Source organism: Macaca thibetana, chromosome 1 (genome assembly GCF_024542745.1).
Source record: "Macaca thibetana thibetana isolate TM-01 chromosome 1, ASM2454274v1, whole genome shotgun sequence".
In the NCBI taxonomy this organism is placed as follows: domain Eukaryota; kingdom Metazoa; phylum Chordata; class Mammalia; order Primates; family Cercopithecidae; genus Macaca; species Macaca thibetana.
In genome coordinates this window covers 185808379-185830928 of record NC_065578.1, presented here as the reverse complement: position 1 = coordinate 185830928, position 22550 = coordinate 185808379, and the positions used below count along the sequence as shown (strand labels likewise).

At 40.1% G+C, this 22550-nt stretch overlaps 1 long non-coding RNA gene across 1 annotated transcript in view; it reads right to left on the bottom strand.

Annotated features, from left to right (window-relative positions):
* Positions 1-22550, bottom strand: part of LOC126940767 (uncharacterized) — a 199380-nt gene that overhangs the window by 61297 nt on the left and 115533 nt on the right. The window contains exon 5 of the long non-coding RNA XR_007720901.1: positions 13586-13764. This is a non-coding gene — a long non-coding RNA (uncharacterized LOC126940767). The remainder of the gene's footprint in view (positions 1-13585; positions 13765-22550) is intronic.

The window sequence follows — 22550 nt, the reverse complement described above, 5'->3', positions numbered from 1 at the left end:
GTAAATTGTATACCTGCTGGGTCTTCCCATAGAACACAATATCAGGTGGGCTTTTGGGCTTTAGATATTATATCCACTTTGGCATACCTACTTTCTTGCCTCTTTTATTAATTTCCTCCATCTTCTTCCATAAAAACTATGACATTTTATCCTGACTAGGTGTGGGCTATTGCATTTTTATGTTTCCAGAGCTATCTTTGTAACAAGTTTGCCATATCTCTAGGGTCCTTGCCATAGTATTGAACCCTGTAACTCAAAAGAATACTCTTAATTCAATAAAATCTTTCTTAACCAACTCATATGGTTTGGTCATGTCCCCATCCAAACCTCATCTTGAATTGTAACTCCCACAATTCCTATGTGTTATGGGAGGAACCCAGTGGGAGGTGATTGAATTATGGGGGCAGGTCTTTCCTGCACTGTTCTCCTAACAGTGAATGAGTCTCTCAAGATCTGGTGGTTTTAAAAAGAGGAGCTCCCCTCCACACACTCTCTTTGCGTGCTGTCATCCACGTAAGATGTGACTTGCTCCTTATTGCCTTCCGCCATGATTTTGAGGCTTCCCCAGCCATGTGGAACTGTAAGTCCAATTAAACCTCTTTCTTTTGTAAATTGCCCAATCTTGGGTATGTCTTTATCAGCAGCATGCAAATGGACTAATACACCAACCATATTTTTAGTCCCCTTGATCAAGTGACTTAGAATCTAGTCTCACACATACTCCCCCATCTCCTGCCAGTATATGCTGTGTAAACCCTCCAGCTCCACTTAGGCAAAGTCTTTTTCCTTTCTTTCCAGGCCCAGCACACGTCTGGCTGCTACACATAGTTCTAATGACCAGGAGAGAAGATAGCACAGATATTGAGAGAAGCACATGTTGTTTCTCAGAGGAGAGATCTCTGCATTTTTTTCAAGTAATAAAGAGGGTATGCTAGCTCTTAATAGGGATAGGGGGCACTTTTATAGGCTCAAAAGGTTCAGAGGTATTATAAATCATGCTGCTATAAAGACACATGCACACGTATGTTTATTGCGGCACTATTCACAATAGCAAAGACTTGGAATCAACCCAAATGTCCATCAGTGACAGACTGGATTAAGAAAATGTGGCACATATACACCATGGAATACTATGCAGCCATAAAAAAGGATGAGTTTGTGTCCTTTGTAGGGACATGGATGCAGCTGGAAACCATCATTCTTAGCAAACTATCGCAAGAACAGAAAACCAAACACCACATGTTCTCACTCATAGGTGGGAACTGAACAATGAGATCACTTGGACTCAGGAAGGGGAACGTCACACACTGGGGCCTATCATGTGGAGGGGGAGGGGGAGGGATGGCATTGGGAGTTATACCTGATGTAAATGATGAGTTGATGGGGGCAGCACACCAACATGGCACAAGTATACATATGTAACAAACCTGCACGTTATGCACATGTACCCTAGAACTTAAAGTATAATAATAATTTTTTTAAAAAAGATTAAAAGATAAAAATAAAAAAATGAAAAAAAAAAAAAAACAAAAAACAAAAAAAGATTGTTGGAGGCATCAGCCTAGATGCTCTTATCCTGTGTGTCAGTGTTCTCTTCTTTTCTAACCAGAGTCCTCACCTTAGCATAGCAGACCTGCCTTGGTTGAGAGTTTACCTTTTTTTGGAGCTCAGCTACTTCACTGAATAAGTCCTGGTTTAGCTCTGTAGCTTTTTCTACCCTCCACTGCATGAGATGAGAGACGCTTTGTACTTTGCCAAAAAAGTCTTCTGGGTTTCACACTTCGTTTTGCAATTGCTTGATAATCTTTCTCTTTCCTCTTTCCCTGTCCTTTCTTCTTGTTCAGAGGTCAGCAAACTTTTTCCTTATAGGCTCATAAAGACCCTAGTAATCATTTTAGGCTTTAAGGCCATAAACTCTCTATCATAACTCTTCAACTTGCCTTTGTAGTGCAAAAGAGCTATGAATAATATGTAAATGAATAGAAATGGCTTTGTTCCAATCAAACTTTATTTATAAAAACAAGTAGTGGGCAGAATTTGGTTCATAGGCCAAGGTTTCCTGACATTCAGTCTAGTGCATCAATTGAGCTTAGCAATTGCTGCTCAATTCCATTGTTCTCCTAGTTACAATTTCTCCCATATTTCTCAAACACTTTGTGCACAGCATTATCAGCTAGTATATTCTCTTCCACTGTATACCATTCAACCCTGGTGAAAGTTTTAATAACTTCTGCCTTGTGCCAGGGACTGTCTGTGCTCTGCAGGTAATGGGATCCTCATTGCCAGATGGGTAGTAAGTCACCTAGCTCCAAAATTCCATCTTCACACCTGCTTTCTTGGACTACTCATGGTACCAACTGTTGAGTTCTCCAGGAAGCAGACTGAGATGGAGGTTACTGTGGAGGATGCTCATCAGGGAAGTAACTGTGGGTAGTGAGAGGAACTGAGTTGCAATACAAACCCAAACAATAGTGTCAGCCAATCCCTCAGGAAGCTCTGGGGCTCTAATGCTCCAGCAAACTGGTTCTGCATTGGGTTGAAGAGACCAGGGCTTTTTCTTCCCATCTCTGCCAGTCAGTAGATTCAGGTCACCTTAGGCAGGTACTTTCAGAGCTGATGCAATCCTTAAGTGGCCTGAGGACTGAAGGCTGTCTGCAACTAGACCTCTGTATAGCTAAGACAACTAGTTCTTTGAAGGGGGACTAGGTAGTGCAGCTCTAAGGCCATCCCAGCCCTCTAAGCTTAGCCTTCTTACTGCATCCTGCTTCACCCATCTGTGTTGATTCTGTACCCACGCTGGCGTGGCTTCTGCCTCTTTACCAATTCTAGCCCACAGTACATTTCACCACACCTTTCACAAGGCCCGCCACCCCATGCTCATTTCTTCCTTTGCTGACTGGTGCTCAGGTATTTTGTTGGGTTCTCACCACTGACTTTCTGCTTCTCTCAGAATCAAAGCCTTCCTGAATGCTGGGTTGCAGTGCTGCCATGACCATGCTCTCACCAGTGTTGTCTCTGCTGCCCTGCTGCTCGTTTTGTGTTTCTTAGCATGGTGGATGAGTAAACCTATGGAAGGCTTTTAACAATATTTGCGTTTGCCTTCAAAAAGCAAATAATTATAGCCTTATTGGGGATGGGAATGAAAACCAACAGATAAATAAACTCGAGGCTTCATACGAATGTTCAGACAGTTGATAAAATGGTCTCCTGTTGGGTGGGATCAACAGAGTCATCCAGAAATAAGGAGGCTGCACTCAGTCCAGGCTAATTTGTCTGGTGGCCTGGGGAAAGTCTTCCTGTTCCATTCTCCCCTCTCCTATCAGTCCATCTGTATCTTGAGGAACAAAGCTTTTCACCCCCACTTCTGTCTCCCAGGGGGTGGAGGGATTGATGACCATTAAAGATACGAGTTCTTTTGAAAAAGGTGGTGAATAAGTAATATTATTTTGAAGAAATGGAAAATATTGTGGAGGGAGAAGGAAGAGATATTCAGAACAAAACTATAGGAGATGGGTTAGGTTTGACAGATGAGGAAAGGAAAACAAAGTAAAGTGAAAAATGCAGTAGAAGAAGGACAGTGTATGAAACCTATTGTCCATTTGAGAAGGACATTAAAGAAAGGAAGACAGGGAAGCAGATAAGAAGGAGGAGGAGGACAGGGAGGAAAAGGAGGAAGATGAGAGAGAGGAAGAGGAAGAGAAAAAGGAATCAGGGAAAACCAGTATGAGCTCCAAACTTCCAACACAGTAGCACATTTCCTTTAGCAAACCATATTACATTCAGACTGAGCCCCAAACTCATCGTGGAAATGAAACTGGCAACTGGATTAATCCATTTTCACACTGCTAATAAAGACATACCCAAGACTGGGCGATTTACAAAAGAAAGAAGTTTAATTGGGCTTACAGTTCCATGTGGGTGGGGAGCCTCACAATCATGGCTAAGGCAAGGAGGAGCAAGTCCTGTCTTACATGGATGGCAGTAGCCCAAGAGAGATGAGGAAGATGCAAAAGCAGAAACCCCTGATCAAACCATCAGATCTCGTGAGACTTATTCACTACCATGAGAACAGTAGGGAGGAAACCACCCCATGATTCAATTATCTCCCACCAGGTCCCTCCCACATCACATGTTGGGACTACAATTCAAGAATGAGATTTGGGTGGGGACACAGAGCCAAACCATATCAGCAACCTAGAAAGTGGACAGGGAGACGAGGAAGCCAAGATCTTAGACAGAATTTCTTCAATTATAACCTTGCCTTGCCCCTTGTTTATCTGTTCAGTATAACTGGTTGGCTGAGATGTAATTCTCCCTAGAGTCCAAAATGATAATCTGAAATAGGCTTCTAAAGAAAATCAGAAAAAAAGTCCGGCTTCTAACAAAGAATAGAATCCCACCACCCCCAAGCCAGCAGATTACACAGGCAGATCCAGGTCAGGCTCGCTGGGCTTCCCTCCCACTCACTCCACCATCAGAGCTTATGTTGAGAAACTCAACCATTACCAGAAGTCCTTTTTAAGGTCAGGAGAGAGTTGCACATTACCTTTGTCTGCAGATTTAATACTCTTGGAATGCCATAAGAAATTTAAGATAACTGGAATTATTTTTAAAATATAGCTTTATTGTGCTCCACTCCCCTGCCAGCAGTAAAGTGGACTCCTTAAATAGGCCTTGTAAAAGCAGATTATAAAAGTAAAGATCCAAGAGAAGCAGACATTTAAGCACCCACCTGCGGTACACACCAGTCGCCAAGGACCTCTGAATGCACACTCTAGAAACACGCACAGATTTTTATATTCGCTTTGCCTCAATTACACAGGTATCATACTCCCAGTCAATCGCCTTCACCTTTGGCAGTAATTATTCCCGAACTCAGCATTTACTCTCTTCTTCCCTTTCTTCTTGTATAATAGTTTTAGCCCTCCAGGGTGTAATCATTTATTTGATCCAGAGGACAGAATCAAATTTGGTTTTATATAGAATCTCTCATATCTTGCTTAGGGGGCTTGAAAAGGCATGCCGATGCACAATGGTAAGTAGGAAAAAGGCCCTAACACACCATTTCTCTGTGTTTACTTAGGCAGAGAAGCCTACCCTTGTCCATTGTTACCCAGATGTTGGGATCTGAGCATGCCACTATAAGATACATATCAACCCCTGAATGATCCTAAAATCAAGGAAACAGACTTGCCTTTCCTGACATTGACTAGAAAGCAGCCAGTTTTGTTGGCTGTGGTCTCACTTCATTTACAAGGTCTCTAAAGTTCGTGAGTATGTATGAAGAAGTGGGGTGGGTGGAAAGGAAGGTCTTAAAAGCTCTCTGACAAGGAAAGAAATGATGAGAATGAGATAGTTCTATTTACTAAATGCATGATATGTGCCAGCCATTTTTCCATAAATTATCTCTGGCCAAGGTATGAGATTCAAGCCAAATCTTAGTTCCATCTCTTACTAGTTGTATGATCTTTGACAAGTTAGCTAGCCTCTTCACACCTCAGTTTTCTCATCTTTTAGGCAGGAGTAATAAAACCTACTTCACAGAATAATTGAGGAGGATTAGACAGGTAGCACTTTGACTAGTAAACGGGAAATGTTTACTATATGGCAACCATTATTATTATCACCCTCAAACCAACTCTGCTATCTATGCATTTTTAAAATGAGGAAACCGAGGCTCTAGAAAGTTTAAATAGCCTGTTCAAGGACATACAGCAATAAAGAGTAGACCTGGGATTTAAGCCCAACTCTGCATGATTCTTTTCACTGTGGAATGACACTTCAGAGCACCCAAGATAGTATCCATGGCAACTGCAGAGTGACTTTGGGGATCGTTTTTTTCCAAAAAACAACAATATGCCAGTTCAACTGCCAGTGTAAGCACCTCCATCCCTTATTCCTGCCTATTCAGGGCTTGGCTGTGCTCACTGCATGACCTCCAGAGGCTTTACTGTGGTCCAGTAACAAAAAAAAAAAAACAAAAAAACAAAAAAACAAAAAAAAAAAACGGTAAAAAAAAATGAATAATGGGTACATTTCCATCTTAAAATAGAAGAACATTAGACACTAACATAAGAGGGAGACCCATGAAATGTATGGCCAATCATCACCCAACACCTGACTACTTTGCCCTTCTAAGCCTCCTTTTTATTCATTCATTCAACTAATGTTTATTGAGCCCTTGTCACAAGTCAAGCACAATTCTAATGATGAAAAACTAGCAATAAACAAGAGGGACAAGATTCTGGCCACAAAACTAATAGGTATTATTATAAAGACACTGAAATTCAATATCAAAACAGGAAGGAAACTTAGAGATTATGTTGCCAATATTGTACCACCTAAGAATGTCTTCAATACAAATAATACATAATTATTATAATTGAAGAAATGTGTAATTGAAGTAATTACAGAGTTAAACGAGAAAGAAAGAAGTGTCAGAGATTTTAATACCAGCATGATAGATGGATTTAGTTAATTAGATAAGGCATCTTCTTTATACTAATCCCTCCTAACATGGGCTTGTCAGTCATGGAACTTGACACATTCACCATCCCTTCTGTATTAGTCCATTCTCACACTGCTAATAAAGACATACCTGAGATTGAGTAACTTATAAAGGAAAGAGGTTTAATTAATTCACAGTTCCACAGGGCTGGGGAGGCCTCAGGAAACTTACAATCATGGCAGAAGGGGAAACAAACATTTCCTTCTTCATATGATAGCAGAAAGGAGAAGTACAGTGCAAAAGGTGAAAAAGCCCCTCATAAAACCACCAGCTCTCATGAGAACTCACTCACTATCATGAGAACAGCAGCATGGGAGTAGCTGTCCCCATGATTCAATTACCTCCCACAACACATGAGGATTATGGGAATTACAATTCAAGATGAGATTTGGGTGGCGACACAGCGAAACCACATAACCACCTAAGGACAACTATCTGCCCACAGCCTTCTCCTGCAGGAAATAGCCCTCAGCTGTTCATAAAAAAGGGTTGACCACTGATTGGACAATAAACAAATCTGATCCAAGTGTAGTCAATGTATATGCTGGTCACCAATCATTTGATAGACTACTAAGAAGCTGTATACAATCAGGTAGTATAATTATGCATGACATCTTTTTCCAGAGTTACAACAGGGCAAAATTGATAGAATATATTACTATACATTTAAATATATGAATTCTTTAGTTACCAAAACAGCCAATGAGGTAGGTACCATTATTATCTCTATTTTACAGATGAAGCAATTGAAGCATATGGAGGTTAAGTAACTTGCACATCTAGTAAGGAATAGTGTTAGTGTTTGCAATCACACAGTTTAACTCCAGAACCTATGCCCTTAGTCACTATCTCTCTCTCTCTTGCTCGTATGCGTGTGCATGCACAACTAAAAATTGTGAATCACTCCTGATGAGAAGACCTAGAAAAAGAGGAACCTGGGGATTAGCTGCCTATGTGGACTTTTTGTATCTTCTGTGTTCAGCACATGGAGATCTGATGGCTGATTGAAAACCTACAAAAGGACACAATAAATTATTCTGTAGGAAAACTCAGCCAGCCAAGCCTGCCCCACCACACATGTCTGTCACTCTTGGACAAGGAACAAGATGTAAGTAAGTCCTCTGGGCATCTCTCTGTTCTTTATCTCACATTCCCACTTTGTTCTCTCCACTCCCTCTCCTGACCAAGACTCTTACTGCTTCTTTTTTCCCATACTTTTTAGAGTGACCTTTGAATTCTCATTCCATGTATATGAGTTCCAGTTAAGTATGTCCCTTCTTTCATACATAAAATTGTCAATTATATGGTAACTGCTTCATTCTCTTTATTTTACTTCCCCAGCCTCTTCTTGCTAATTTTACATACCATGCCCATATATACAATCTCCTCCAAATCTTTTCAAAAACTTTTTCAGATTCTTTATTTATTCAGAAGAGTTCATGGTTAATAACTACCATTTGTCTTTTCACAAAAAAATAAAACTTCGTAGGTAAAGGAAGACCTGAAATTAAAATTTAATTTGTGCTAAAATTAGGGAGGATTTTGAGGTGGGATAATACCTTGAAGAAAATCTTCTCTTTATTTACCAAAATATGACTTCATTATTAGACCTGGATACAGACTCCAAGAGAAGATGAAAAGCATTTTTTGCTTACAGGGACCAGAACAAGCTTTATACACCATCTTTGATTAGAATAGGAATTTTCTGTATCCTATATATCAATAGTCTAGTGATATTGAAATCTCCTTAGGCCATAATATGATGTTATTAGCAAGGAGAATGAAAACACATAAATAACAACTCCATGTTATTTTTTTTTAAAGAACTTAAAAGAAAAAAAGTGAAATTTTTCTCCTTCAAATTTTCCTTGATTTTTCTGTCTTTGTGAGGATAAGAACACTGCCAAGTTTGAAGCTTATAGCTTTAGACATTTCTGAGTTATACAATCACAAGAAAGAGATTGAAGTATATATATATATATATATATATATATTTTTTTTTTTTTTTTTTTTTTGAGAGAGGGACTTGAAGGTAAAAGAAGCCTATGTGGTCTGATTTAGAGGCAGAGAAGCAGTGGAATTGTATCAGTTCAAACTTTCAACAAAGACAAAAAAAAAAATCTCACTTCAGGATAAGCCATGAAGCAGGGCTATTTCCAAGCTAAATCTTTTTGTGATGAGAAAGATGAATATCTCTAAATGTCAGAGGAGAAACGGCAGTTGATTCATAATTATACTGGGTTTCTCTTTTACTTAATAGGGTCCAAGCCCACAAGTTAACTCTAGCTGACTCTAGCAATCATCACTCCCATAAAAATACTGATTTCTAGAGAATAAATGTTTACAAAGTATCGAATATAATCTTCAAATCAGCTCCTGGGAATAGATATTACGTCCATTTTATGAATAAGCAAGCAAAGGCTCACTGAGATTAAATGACCTGCTTAGGAGCACACAGCCGTTAATTGGTACAACCAAGCAGTAGAAATCCAGATTGTCTGACTTCAAACCCTGAACCCATTTCCTTAGATCATAAAAACATGTGTGTATTTGTGAATTAGACTAAGTCATTGGACCACCCAAGCAAGATGTTACTCTGTATCCTTCTACTATCACACCCTCCAATGGAAAATTCCAAGTAGATTTTGGACTCATTGGAGAAGAAGAATAAAATGGAACAATTCCTCTCAATGGCAGCATAACTACCTTTAATTTGCTCTACTACCAGGTCAAACTAAAGGAGTAGTAACTTTCAAATGGAGGACACTGCATCAAATAACTTATTTTCCATGACATCTCTTAATTTTTTTTATGTAAACTGGACAAATCCTAGAACAAATGCTGCATTCTATTATCAACCAAATGTTATAAAGTTCCAACAATGCAACAGACATTGCCCTAGGTCCTGGGGTTATGAAGAAGAATAAAAGATATTCTCATCAAGGAAGATTACTTCCTAGTGTTATAGAACAATGAAAGAAAGAATTATTACGCAATACAGGTATAATAAAACAGAACCAACAAAAGTACAGAGGGAAGACCAAATACACTGGAGAGTCAGAGAATCTTCATAGAGGTGATATTAGAGCTGACATTTGAAAGAAAATTAGTTGCAAAGAAGAAGAGGTACATTCTAGAAGTTAGTTTTTCTATATTATTTTATCATTTTATATTATTTATTTTGAATTGCATTCAAAGCCTGAGAAGTGGGGAGATGCTAACTTCTTAGATTGTGCAGCATGTTCATGAGTTGCCAAAGGTTATCCTCGGTGTCATGATACTGGGTTGGCTCCAGATTTACTAATTAACCTAGGTTTTGTCCAAGACCTCAGGTTTTAAACACCCAGACTTTGTCTTCTCATCCACAAAAGGATGGTGGATTTTATTAATGAGCATTTTTTAAAGAATAGGAATCTTTATTTTATAAAGAATAGGGTGGCCAGGCGTGGTGTCTCATGCCTGTAATTCTAGCACTTTGGGAGGCTGAGGCAGGCGGATTGCCTGAGCTCAGGAGTTCAAGGCCAGCCTGGGCAACATGGTAAAACCCCGTCTCTACTAAAAATTACAAAAAATTAGCTAGGCATGGCAGCATGCACCTGTAGTCCCAGCTACTCAGGAGGCTGAGGCAGGAGAATTGCTTAAACCCGGGAGGCAGAGGCTGCAGTGACGCGAGATTGTGCCACTGCACTCCAGCAGTCTGGGCGACAGACTGAGACTCTGTCTCAAAAAAAAAAAAAAAAAAAAAAAATAGGGTGTCTTCTTAGGTTAAGTAATTTTTAAAAATTGCAGTGATTACGATTATGAATTTAAAAGCTAAAAAGGTCTTTGTCTGGAGTAGTCCCCAGGAATCAAGCTTGCTAAGAAAAGAAATGGACTTTGCTTTAAAAATATGAATTATCTTAATACCATATCAGAAGCTGTAGAAGAAATATAAAAAATTCCTTAGGAACTCTTAGAGAACTGCCTATACCCATCTGAATGTGAAAATAAAATCTTGGATGTCAATAGACAAATATAAAAAGGAAAATGAGATGTTTCTAGATCAAATGGCTCAAAGAGAAGAGATTAGAAAAGCAAAGGAAATGTTTTGTTTTAGGTACAAAAGTGCTGCTCTAGTCCAAAGAAATCCCACAGAGCAAGGAATAAGAGCTCAACCAATCCTAAAGGAAGCCTGAATCCAAGAAAACCCTCCTTTTAAAGCTGAAGGTAATTTATGAACGAGCAACTGGGACCACTTCTTGAAAGTTGGAGTAGCTATACAAAAGGTTTCAGGAGAAAAAATTAGACTACTTTAGCAAAGATCAACTTAAAATACTTGCAGCATTATGGGGGTAAATTTCAAGGAGACTAGTTATTGTAGGTGGAATTGTGTTGGTTATTGTTTAACAACCCACTCTCTGGAAAATAATAATAACCTTATTTGTAGCATTTGCCAATTTCTGAGATATGAATACTCCCTCCATGACTGATTTCAAGCATCCAGTGTAAAGTTACTGAACACAAAGTTGGAAGAGATGTGCACAGCCAGCTCTAGGAGTCAATGCAAGTCAGCTCCAGCACACAATGGTGCAGATGCAGCTATTGAAGTAGGCCAAAATTTGTGAAATTTGGCCTCTAAGAGAATATGAGGAATACGGAAAAAATACTAACAGGGACCTGGGGAAAATAACAAAAGATGAAATCCTGTTCCAGTTTAGATGTTGGTCTGCTGCAATACTACCACTTAGGTTTACCAACTCCAGGTTTGGAAGCCAAAGTGGATTTGCTTGAACAACAGATTACCTTATTGACCAGAGCTCACTGACTTATCATGTCTTACTGTGAAGCCTCCCACTATTTTTTATATATATATATATCTCATAAATTTTTAAAAAGCCAATGTCTAGGGCTGGGCTGATATTCAGCACAAGTGTATACCAGCATGGCCATATGTCTTATTTACAGTCAGCATTTCTTTCTATTTGTTAGTGACGGTGCCCTTCTAATTGTCAAATACTTGAGTATCATCCCTGTCTAGGGCAGAGATCAAAAAGGAGAGAGGAAAGAGAGTGCTTAGTCCAGCTAATACTGCTAGCCTTCCACCATGTCATGGTAGAGAAGGAAAGGAACTAACTAAAGAAGAAAGTTAAACTGTCAAAATCTCAGCTGAGCTTTTCTTAAAAGGCATAGAGAAACTAGCAAGGAAAATGAAGCATTAGAGACATATCCCATTATTGGAGAAAAATATTACAGTGAAAAAATTGTTACTCAAGGCTTGTATCATCTAAAAGCAGAGGAAAAATAAGAATTGCATGGCAGATGTGCTTAGGGGCATAGACTTCAGAAACGTCAATGGCAACCTCTGTTTTAGAGCCTTCCAAGGGTAATGCCCCAGCTAAAAGGGATGTCAAGGCAAGGGTACAAACCTTCTTAAAGAACAGAAGTCTTAGGATTAAACAACGCCACAGGAAAAGACATGGTGGGGCCACTGAGGCACAAGATTGATAAGTATCTGCATACAAAGCTCAAAGAGGCTGTATCTCTAAACAGAGCCCACATCCAATTTGGTTCTCAGGCACCAGGTACAAGGACTCTAAATAGGCCAAGGCAAAAAAGAGGTTTTGAATGTGCAATATGGGTAAAAAAAAAAAAAAAAAAAAAAATCCCCAAACTGGTGCTTGGGCCTGCCACCACTGCATATCTAAATTTAGAAGAAACATGTCTCTCTGAGAAAGGGGACTGTGTATATTTGAATTCTCCTTCAGTTCTGATAAATCTATGGCCATTATAGACTCTTTCATGGGAGTTGTTTCCCAATTGGGTTTAAGTTTCCTAGGCCATGTCATAAATAGACTGGAATTCTGGCAAAGTTACAACTGTAACGTTTTCCTCTTTTTAGTCTACTTTCTTTCAAATGTGACTAAGTCTCAACTGTCGTCTTGGCAAAGACCAGAATGGTCTGTACAGTAAATATCTCCTGCTAGTGTTCATCTGAGGTGAGGACACATTCCTGGCTCCATTCTAAGTTGATTACTTAATCTAAGATGTCACCAATCAGCCTTTCTCAACTAGGGTCTCCTAAAAATTTAAGGCTTAATAAAGACCTAATGCCCTAAAACAGGAGTTGGTAAACTTTTAATGAAAGGTCCACACAAAACATGTTTTAGGCATTGTGGGTCGTACATGAAAACTGCCATAGGCAATACATAAACACATGGGAGCATCTGTGTTACAACAAACCTTTACTTACGAAAGCATACAATAGGCTGGATTTGGCACCAGTAGTAGTTTGACCCTTGCACTAAAACATCCATATTATATAGTAACTTTGCTTCTCTTCCACATACCTAGAATGATACTAGATATTGGCAATCTTGAGAGGGCTGAGAAAATAATTTCTGAAGTTTTGTGTGTGTTCTGTTTCACAAAAGGAATCCTAGATTGGGAAATGCTGTACTAGTAATCTAGACACTTTGATTCAGATAATTCCAATTCAGACTCCAAAATGTCTCTCTGAGGTTCTTTGAGACTCGCCTCTGCAACCGCTGCAGCTCCTGCATAAAAACTTGCTCCCTCTGTTTTTGCCTCACTTACCCTGGATACAGAGAGCTTAGTACCTCTTCCAAGTCCACCGAAGGAATCATGCCAAAATAGGGGCTGGTATCAACAAATGATGAAGTAGGAGTTTTATGTGTGACATCTCACACCAAAAAAATCTCTTAAATATTCCCACTAAACACGTCTATACCTCCAATTCACTTCTCAGGCATGCCACTACTGGAGTTTCTCTGCATCTAATTATACAACTGCCCTTTTGCCTGTCATTTACTCCTGGATCTTTCCTTGCCAACTTTCTTCTCTATTATGCAAAGCAATTCTGCTTGGTTCCAGGGCTGTACCTTCAACTTCACATAACCAAATCCATACTAGACTTCAGAACAACCAGGGCTTTACTGTTGTCCATATTAACCCCGCTTAGAAGTAGGCTCAGTTTTAGAGAGCAAAAAAAAACTTCTCATTTTATAGATATAGTTAATCAAGTGTTCTAAAATGGCATATGAGTGAAGGAGAAAGGCGTGTATATTTTTACCTACTTACGTTATCCACAAGTCATGCTGTTTGACCTTGGGATCCAAGCTTTACATGTCACTTGCGTTTAGGACATCAAGACTCTTGGACAAATCTTAGCATGCTGGTGAAGGCCTGATGCACACAATGTATGACTAGGCTGCGGAAGATGCTGGAGGGAGAAAGTGGCCAGCAAATGCTGATGTGATCTAGAAAGAAGAAAATGGATGCTGAGTGGGTAGCCAAGTACACAATGATGTTAGGAAGCATGTGCAAACTGGATGAGAACAACCATGTAATTGGGTATGAATCATTAAGTTACATAATTATATATTATGTATAGCGTGACCTGAAAGAGTGAATTCGAGTGGGAGAGAAATCTGGTTGCTATATCTTTATGGGATACTTCCAAGGCAAATAAACTTTTTTTTTTTTTTTTTTTTTTTTTGCCAGAGGAATTCACAACTGGCTGAATGACACACAAAATGTCTTATTTGTGTGTCGTTTGTTTGTGTCACTCATGACTCCTGCTGACACCACCCTTGCTTCTTCAGGTCTGTGGGTCTTTGTGCCTTAGGTCTCTGCATTACCATCCCCTCTTCATTGGAGCTACTTCGCTGAGAGAGTGGGTTAGGGTATGAACCTTATGGTCTAGTAATAAAGTCCACACTTGCTTTGCAGACAGAATGGCAAATAATTTTCAGTCTGCATACTAGTACTAATTAATCAATAGCGGCTACTTAGATGCTGTGTTGAGAGTGATTCTTGGCTCACTTCTAGGGTAAGCAGGAAGAATTTTGTCCATTTGATATTCTAAATACTGTTGGCCTTCCCACACCAACAATGTTTTTAGGGAAAAACATTTTACAGAATGTAAAAAAGCAATTGCTCTGGGGAAAGGCAAGCCTGAGTTTGCTTCCTCTGCTATTTGTGTTTTGGGGGAAGAGCATAGAAGCTTAAGTCCAGACACCTTTATTTGTGAAAAAGAGACAACAGCACCCACCCCCTAGAGTTGCAAAAAAAATGATTTAGCAGATGTTAAAATCTAGCACATCTCTGGCACCTGGTTACTAACTCAAAGTACATTATTTCTACTTCTTGACTAGAAAAAGACCATATTTTTTTCATGCAAAATCTCAGATATATCAACGGCTATAAAAATTATCTGATGGAAGCATGACTGAAAGACTAGATGTTTTCAGTCTGGGACAGAATGTTACGGAGATCAATGTGACTATCAACAAGTTTGTCTCTCTATGCGGGACACAGAATTGAGAAGCAGGGACTTGAAGTGAATGAAAATGTAATTCAATAAACAATCAAATAAAAATTCTATAGCTTTAGAATCAGAGAATATTCTTGGAATGGACTCTTTTTCAGTACCATAAATTTAACACCAAGTGAATTCTTTAAGTATCTGCCTTGTCAACCCTTTGAAATGAAGGTTGATTAGGTTCAACGGGAAATCTACATTTCATCATGAAAATGGAACACAACGTGTCCTTGGCTTAGTTTCCCGTGGAGTAGCAATTTGGGGCACTGTGTGCAAAGCATGAAGCAAAAACACAGGTAGAAAATTTATTTCAGGCATGACAAACAGGAGGCATGCATATGCATAGCCCAAGAAGCATGAAAAGGCAGAGATTCCATTCTCACTGCACAGGCCTCCATAAAAGGAAAACGAAAGGGGCTTCTTCAGCCTTTTATTTTACAAACAGTAGTTTATGAGAATGGAGACATTACAAGAAAAGGAGACACTTAAGATTAAGTGAGTTAATGTGTTTAAATACTAGGAGGAAGAGAAACTCAATTATCGAGGGGTAAATGCAGCAATAGCAAGTCTTGTCAAAGAAATCAACTCCATTGGGTGTTTCTCAAATTCTTGCTTCTTTTGACAAGGTTTAATGCAGAACCCAAGAGAATTTGACTATCTAATAACCTGAGCAAATAAAAAAGTGTAGAGGAAGAACAAGTGTGCATATTATGCATCTCAATTCTAAGACAACAGTGAATTGTGCACTAGATTTAGCAGGTTAATTAAGGAGTCTGTTAGCAATGAGGTGCAAGCTGGCACACCCTCAATTCTGGCTGTTACCAGCCAAGGCACGGACATAACTGATGTTTCTCCAATACGACCAAGATGTGTCACCTAATCCAGAGAGAACACATTATCTATAACAGGCTTAAAGTCAGTTTGGAGGCCAAAATGTTGCCAATGTTTTCAGAACAAGTAATAGGCCTCTGAAAAGCTGAGTAAGCTGTTTGACTGATGGAACAGTTAAAATTGAAGAGACAGTTCAATGGGCTGACACTGGTTAAGAGAATCATTTAGTCAAGTTCATGACATACTCTTCCTCAATCTTGCACCTTTAAATCAAGTTGACCCTCCCCTGGAGCAAGTGGCTGGTGGCCAGTTAACTTGAGAAGGATAGGCAGCCCATTCCTTGTAATTGTTCTGGCCCTGAGCTCCCCAAGCAGGCCCACTGAGCCTTTGGAACAACAGAGCAAAGGGTAGCAAGCAAGAACTACAATTTGGTGCAGTTGTGCTAATGAGTACGCAGAATGCATCTGGAACTATGCTTGACCTTATGGATATGCTTGGTATTGAGGATACATACACTGAGGATACATGACTCTTCCTGCAAAGAGCTCACCTTTGAGTGGGGAAAATAGGTGGTAAATGTTAGCCAAGAATGCAAAATGGCAGAGTTGGATATAAACTGAAATGTGAAAGGACAGCTACTTTTGACTCAAAAAGGTAAAGCAGAAGTCAGATAAAATGATAGAGAAGTAGTGGTCCTTAAACAGTGATGAAGAGTTTTCCCTGTGAACAAAAGAGGAGAGCACATTTCAGGCAATGGAGATAAGAGCCAGTGTGTGGAGGGATGATATACATGGCATGGCTAAGGAGTCACAATAAAGAGTTCAAGGTGGCTGGAGCAGAGAAGCTGTATTCTGACTCCGAGATTTTGAACCTTTGGGACAAGGAGGGGAGATCTTGATCTCTTCCATGGTGTCCTACAAAATGCCCGCACCTAGTGCCCCACCTAGCTGAGACTGTAGTCTTGGGAAGACAAAGTCACTGCTGACAATATCCCATATCCTTTACTCCCTTCTCTGATAAGATTTTTTTTTTTTTTAGCAAATATTTTCTTTCAGCACATATTCATTGAGCATCTATTGTCTGCTAGTACTGTGAAAGGCACTGATATTTTAGAAGTATTGTCATTAAATGGAATTAATATAGGATAAAAGTAAAAGTCTGAAACTAGTCTGTCTGGGTTCAAAGTTTAGTTTCAACACTTACCAGCTGTACAATTTTAGATAAGGGACTTCATTTTTTAAAATACAGATAATACGAGTATTCCTCTATAGCATGGCACTGAGGATTAAATGACAAAAATCATGTATAATACTTAGAACATCACCAGTTATAAAAAGTGCCCCGTAAGAGCTGGTTGTAATCATTATCTTTGGGTGCTAGAATGACAGTTCACAGAGTGAACTGTCAACGTAACTATTAATTCTGGGAGGGAATCTTTTGTCAGGTATATGCATCCCTCCCTCTCACCTTTTCATTAGTGTTGCACTGCCCTGCAACAGAAGTAACATCCTTTCCTCATGGCTCCAGAAGGTCTTCCCTGGGTATTGGAAGAGCTCATTTTGTTGGGTTATTTCACCTAGGGGTTGTATTCATTCCTCACAGAGCATCAAAACCCCCAATATCTAAACAATCCTTCTCAACTGTGACCCACACTCATATTTTCACTAACAGACAACAAATGCTATTTCCAGCGCTTGTGAAACCCATTTACTTTCACATGAAATAAGCTTGTTGCTGACACAGTGCAGCAAGAAAGGTAAGCATAATGGGACTGTTCAGAGGTTGGTGGTGTCTGACATTAGTGGAATCATCTGGATTTCACATTTGGCAGATTCAACAAAAGAGAAGGAATCAAAAATCATGTCTATTTGGCATGGGAAGTATGGAGAAAAGACATGAGCTTGGGAACACAGTGAGGAAGGCGTCAACAAGGCCTGTGGGGTCCAGGCTGCTCATGGCAGAATTTGAGTCCAAAGAAACCTAGAAATCCTAGGATTAGCCTTACAATGAAGGGCTTCTTTTTCTGGTTCCTAAGCCTGAGTGATTCAGAAAGAGTACATGGGGAAAAGGAGGAGGAGGGAAAGATCAAAGTGAGTATCATTGGCAGCAAATAATGGAAAAAATCAGTACAGGCAGCATACTGGTTGAAAATCTGTGCCAGCATCTACAGCAGGATGCCACCTGCAAGCTGGTCACTGTGACATTCTGAGAATGAAACCAAGGGGAGGCGTACATGGTAACCAGCGGCTGCAGGACTCAGGGATACAGCAACCTGGGCAGAAGGTAACTGGTGTTGCCAAAGAGCCCTCATGCATAGCCGTGTATCTGAGGGTGGCCAGTGCCCCACAGACAGTAGAAGATTTAGCTACAGCCTTCTGATTAACCTGCCAGAAACTGAAATATAAAATCAGGGAGACAGAGAATGATACACTAATGAAGCAATGATTTAAAAAGACAAACCCCAGTCTTAGACAAGTAGTTTGATTTTCCTGCCACTGTGCAGGACCATTATTCTCACACTCCTTCCCTAGGCTGTGGGAAGAGGTCACCTGTCTGAAGGAAGGGGACCTTTGTTCCTCTGCCACTATCAGAAGTGAGGGCAGCATTCTGATCCCAAATGCCTAGAGACATATAAAGAAAGAGGTTGGAGAAAGTGTTTGCTGTTAATATTCTAAGGCTTTCCTCTTCCCAAAGAACCTTACTATCTAGGGACCAAAATCAAGATGAGGAGTCCAAAAAGATGTCTGTTGTGTCCTTCTGAGCCATTTATCCCTAAGAGATAACAGTCTACAACCAGTCCTGTGGCCATAATTCAGGGCACCCAAATGCCCTTCTCAACAAGAAGCACCCCTGGACATCTCCCCTAATCCCAGAACTGTAAGGTAATTTCCCATCCATAACTTAGGTCCTCACATTATTTTAAAATGCAGCTATCTCCAAGAAGAGTTGACATTTCAAGCAAGCAGCCATTTAGACCTTGGCAAGAAGGATTTACAAGCAGGCTTTAACATAGCAATATAGTCCTTGCTCAGTAAATGTTTGCTAAGTGAGTCTGCAAGAATTCTGTGTGTTAAAATCCAATGACAGAAAGAAGCAGTAATACCCAGATGAGATACAACACAGGTCTAGTTTAAAGAAAACACCACTGCAACAAGACATAAATTACACAGCATCAAAGGAGCAGGTCAAAATTCTGGTCACACATAATACATCTGTTTTTTGGAGAAGGAGGGGGCTGGGAGAGAGGAGGTGAGAGGAGCGCAGCAAAAGGTGGCGTTCTGAGGAGGTTTGACTGTGATTGATGGTCTGTGCTGTGCTCTCACTCATGTAGAAAATGAGAGTGAGATCACTCCAGATACGAGCCTGTCTGAGTTCCTGCTTGTGTCCATCCCCTATACTCACTTACTCATCTGGGAGCCCTCCCTTCCAGCCTGTGAGTCTCATTATTCAAAATTCCAAGCAGAAGAAAGCAAAACTACTTCTTTCTTCTTCCCTCTCTCTCTTCCTCTTTCTCCCTCTGTCTCTTTGTCTCTCTCTTCCACTTTCTTTCTGTCTCTTTCTCTCTCTCTCTTCCACTGAGAAGTATAAAATCATTATTTTGAGGATTTCTTTACTTAGTGACTTGAGAGAAAATTCATTTCTCTTGGTGCTTCAGGTTATTTTTCCAGAGGGCTAAAAAGCGACAGTAACAATTACTTCTGAAAGTGTCTTCATCAAATGTGCCATGGCTCCATCTCTGCTAAATTGGCCTGACTGTCTCTCCACCCTCTGCCCATCTCCCCCGCTCCCTCCCACACATAGCCTGCTTTGTACCAGACAGGATTTATTTTATAACTCTGCCTCTCCCCTTAATTAGTGTGGTACCGTTTTAGGCAGTTCTTACAAGGCTTCAGTTCCCATCCTAAGGGGTGGAGTCGTGAGCATTTGCCTCCTTCATGGGGTCTATACTGTGTTGAAACCTGCCTTTGGTCCCACCAGGAGCACCCATTTACAAGCCACTTTCATGAGACACCACTAGGAAGAAGTAAGGTGGAATGTTGTAGCATCATTCAAACCCAAAAGTGTCATTCATAGACTGACATTCATGGCACTCACATCTGTATGTACAATCTCTGCTAGTATGTCACATTTCACCAAAATCCAAAGTCCATTGCAAATTGTGGACAGAGGCATATTTAAAAGGATTTGGCTGCCATTTTGTTTCAGTGTGGAAGCCTGAAACACCCACCCAACCAAAGTTAAAATGAGATTACATTTGTCAAAGTTGCCACAGAACACTCATGCCAACCAACAGATAAATGAAAGATGCCTAGTGATTAACTTGAGGTAAAGACCTCACTCTATATCCTTATTTCATGTAGTAAATGCATACCCAATCAGTCCCATATACATTTTATTAGAGGCAACCAAACAACATTTTTTCCTTTAGGAGAACTTTTCTTTTCAAATCCTATAGCAAAGCAGATAAATTGAGATACCAGGCTTCTAACCTCACCAGAACAAGCAATGTGTTTGCAGCACAGCAGGGATTTGAACACACGGGACAGGAAAGGGTGCTGGAAGATCTCTCTTTTACCCCTCATCCCCAAACCTCCTCTCACCCCCATATCAGTGAAACACTGCAGCTCTTCTCAAGTTCAAATCAGCACCTGAAATGTAGTTCCATCCAGCTGGGATGTGCAGCATCAGGCATGACCTCTGAAACAATTAGGCTCCACACTGCTAACGCTCTGTAGATTAAACCCAACAACTTGAATTACATGAGGGATTGGGGTGAGGCAGTGATGGACAATGAAACTAAGATCCTCCCTGGGCTGGACAGGTAGAAATGCCACTAGAAATATCAATTGTGTCTCCAGTGAACTTTATTTTTAATATGAAGACCTTTCTCTGCAGGAGGACGTTTGCTGAAACGTGATCTAAACTCACTTCAAGAAGAAAAGTACATGCCGGGAATTGAAACCAAGAGCTTTCTTTCCATCCTGGAGGCCCTTGCACCTCATGGAAGGTGACTCCTTTGAGCTTTGTGGCAGGTCAGCCATAGCCTGTGCAGTGTGCGAGGTGGCGCCTCCCTTCGTTCCTGGCTAGCGCCCCTTTCTGATCCTTTCTTAGCCTGGACGTCCCCTGCTGTTCACTTCGGTCTTTTTCGGCCTCCTCCCTGAGGTGGCTTTGTTCCATCTTCTGCTTAATGTCACAGGCTTTGGTTCCTGCCACCAAATGAGCCCTCCTATTGTTAAACTCTGAGTCTTTTTTTAGGCTATGCCTGCCTCCTCTGCACCCTTTACTCTTATTTTCATTTTATTGATTGCCTATGTGGTTTTTCTCCCAAAAATCTGACAGTGGTGTGGGAGTCCGTCTGCCTAGTTCTCTCTTCTTCCTTGTTTTCCCCAAGATAACTGCAAAGTCCCTTTTGGTTTTAAGGGTTTACTGTTAATAACTACAAAAAAAAAGTCCAAACCTAGCAGTGACAATAAATACAGTGAAGTTACAAATCTTAAAAAATCCTTCAAAGTTTCTGCAGCATTGGTCTCTAGGCTGTAATTATGGCTTCCCTTCAAGATGGTAACTGAAAACTACATTTGATTTCTGTTCCCTGTTTTTATTTTTAAAACTGGAGCCTACTAAACCCTTCTGTCCCCAACACACATACATTGCCCACCCTTTAGTTAGAGCATGAACTGTGTCCATCCCTGAGGACCTACCATACTAAGTGGTCTTCATCTGTCTTGGACTCCCTTCATGGCAATGGGTCCTTTGGATATAAATATTTCAGCAAACATTTCATCTCTACCTAAGTTCCCATCTTTAGGATCCCAATTTAATTTGGTCCTTCAGCTTACTTACACCAAGGGGCTAATAACTACTTTCTATGTTACCTATCTAGAAGCATTTTCATTTTTAAAAATTGAGAGAGGAAAATAAATAAAGGGAATACAGGAATGACACTCTGGTGGGGGATCTTTAGGCATCACAGTCACAGGTGAGAAGAGAAACTGACCAATACACTTGAATTGTCCCAAGGCTAGGGATGGAAAAATAGTGGCTCAACTTTGTCTCTGTCCACTGTTAGAGGCTTTTAATATTAATGTAAATTGTAGTTAATTGTAGTTAAGAGCTGTTCCACCACATTCTTTATACTGAGATAAGAAGAATCTGGGTTATAAAATGAAATCTAAATTCCAATGGATGTGAATTGTGGTTAAATAGACTTGAGAGGAGCCAAATCAAAGAGCTGCCATCTGGCATTCAGTCTGGCATCCAATTAGTGCTTAGGGGCACCCAGTTTGCTCAGCACTGTTCTAGGCACCCAACAGAATCAGACAGCGCCTTTGCCCTTTGTGAACTTAATTGAGGATGCACAATAGACAAATATAAAATCAACGCTTGATTATACACACTAATGTTGAAAAGCAATGATGCAGATAATCAAAAGCAGCAGATCATCTGAAAATTACACATGCCCTGCTCCCTCCATGGCTGTGGGAAGCAAAGAGAAAGAGTAAAAAAGAAGCACCAGGCAGCACAAGCAGAATAACGATGCGTCGGGTAATAATTTGCATCACAGCAACTGTCTTGGCAAACTGGTGTGAGCGAATGTTTTGTATGTTTAATTATATGTGTTGGTTAAAAGATATAGCTGTTTAATATATATCAGTTGTATTGGGGTTTTAAAAAATTCAGAGAGTAGAGTCACTTGTTCAGAGAAAGCCTGAGGGAGATGATGATAACAATCGCAACAACAGAACAACAGATAAAAGCTGGGGCTTTGGATTTGGGCTATAGTGACTTCACTAAAATATTTTTTCACTTGCTATTTTATGGTTTATAGACTTATTAAAAGAATTGGTTAAATAAGAACTGTCACCTTAATTTTTCAGTCTAGTTCAGACT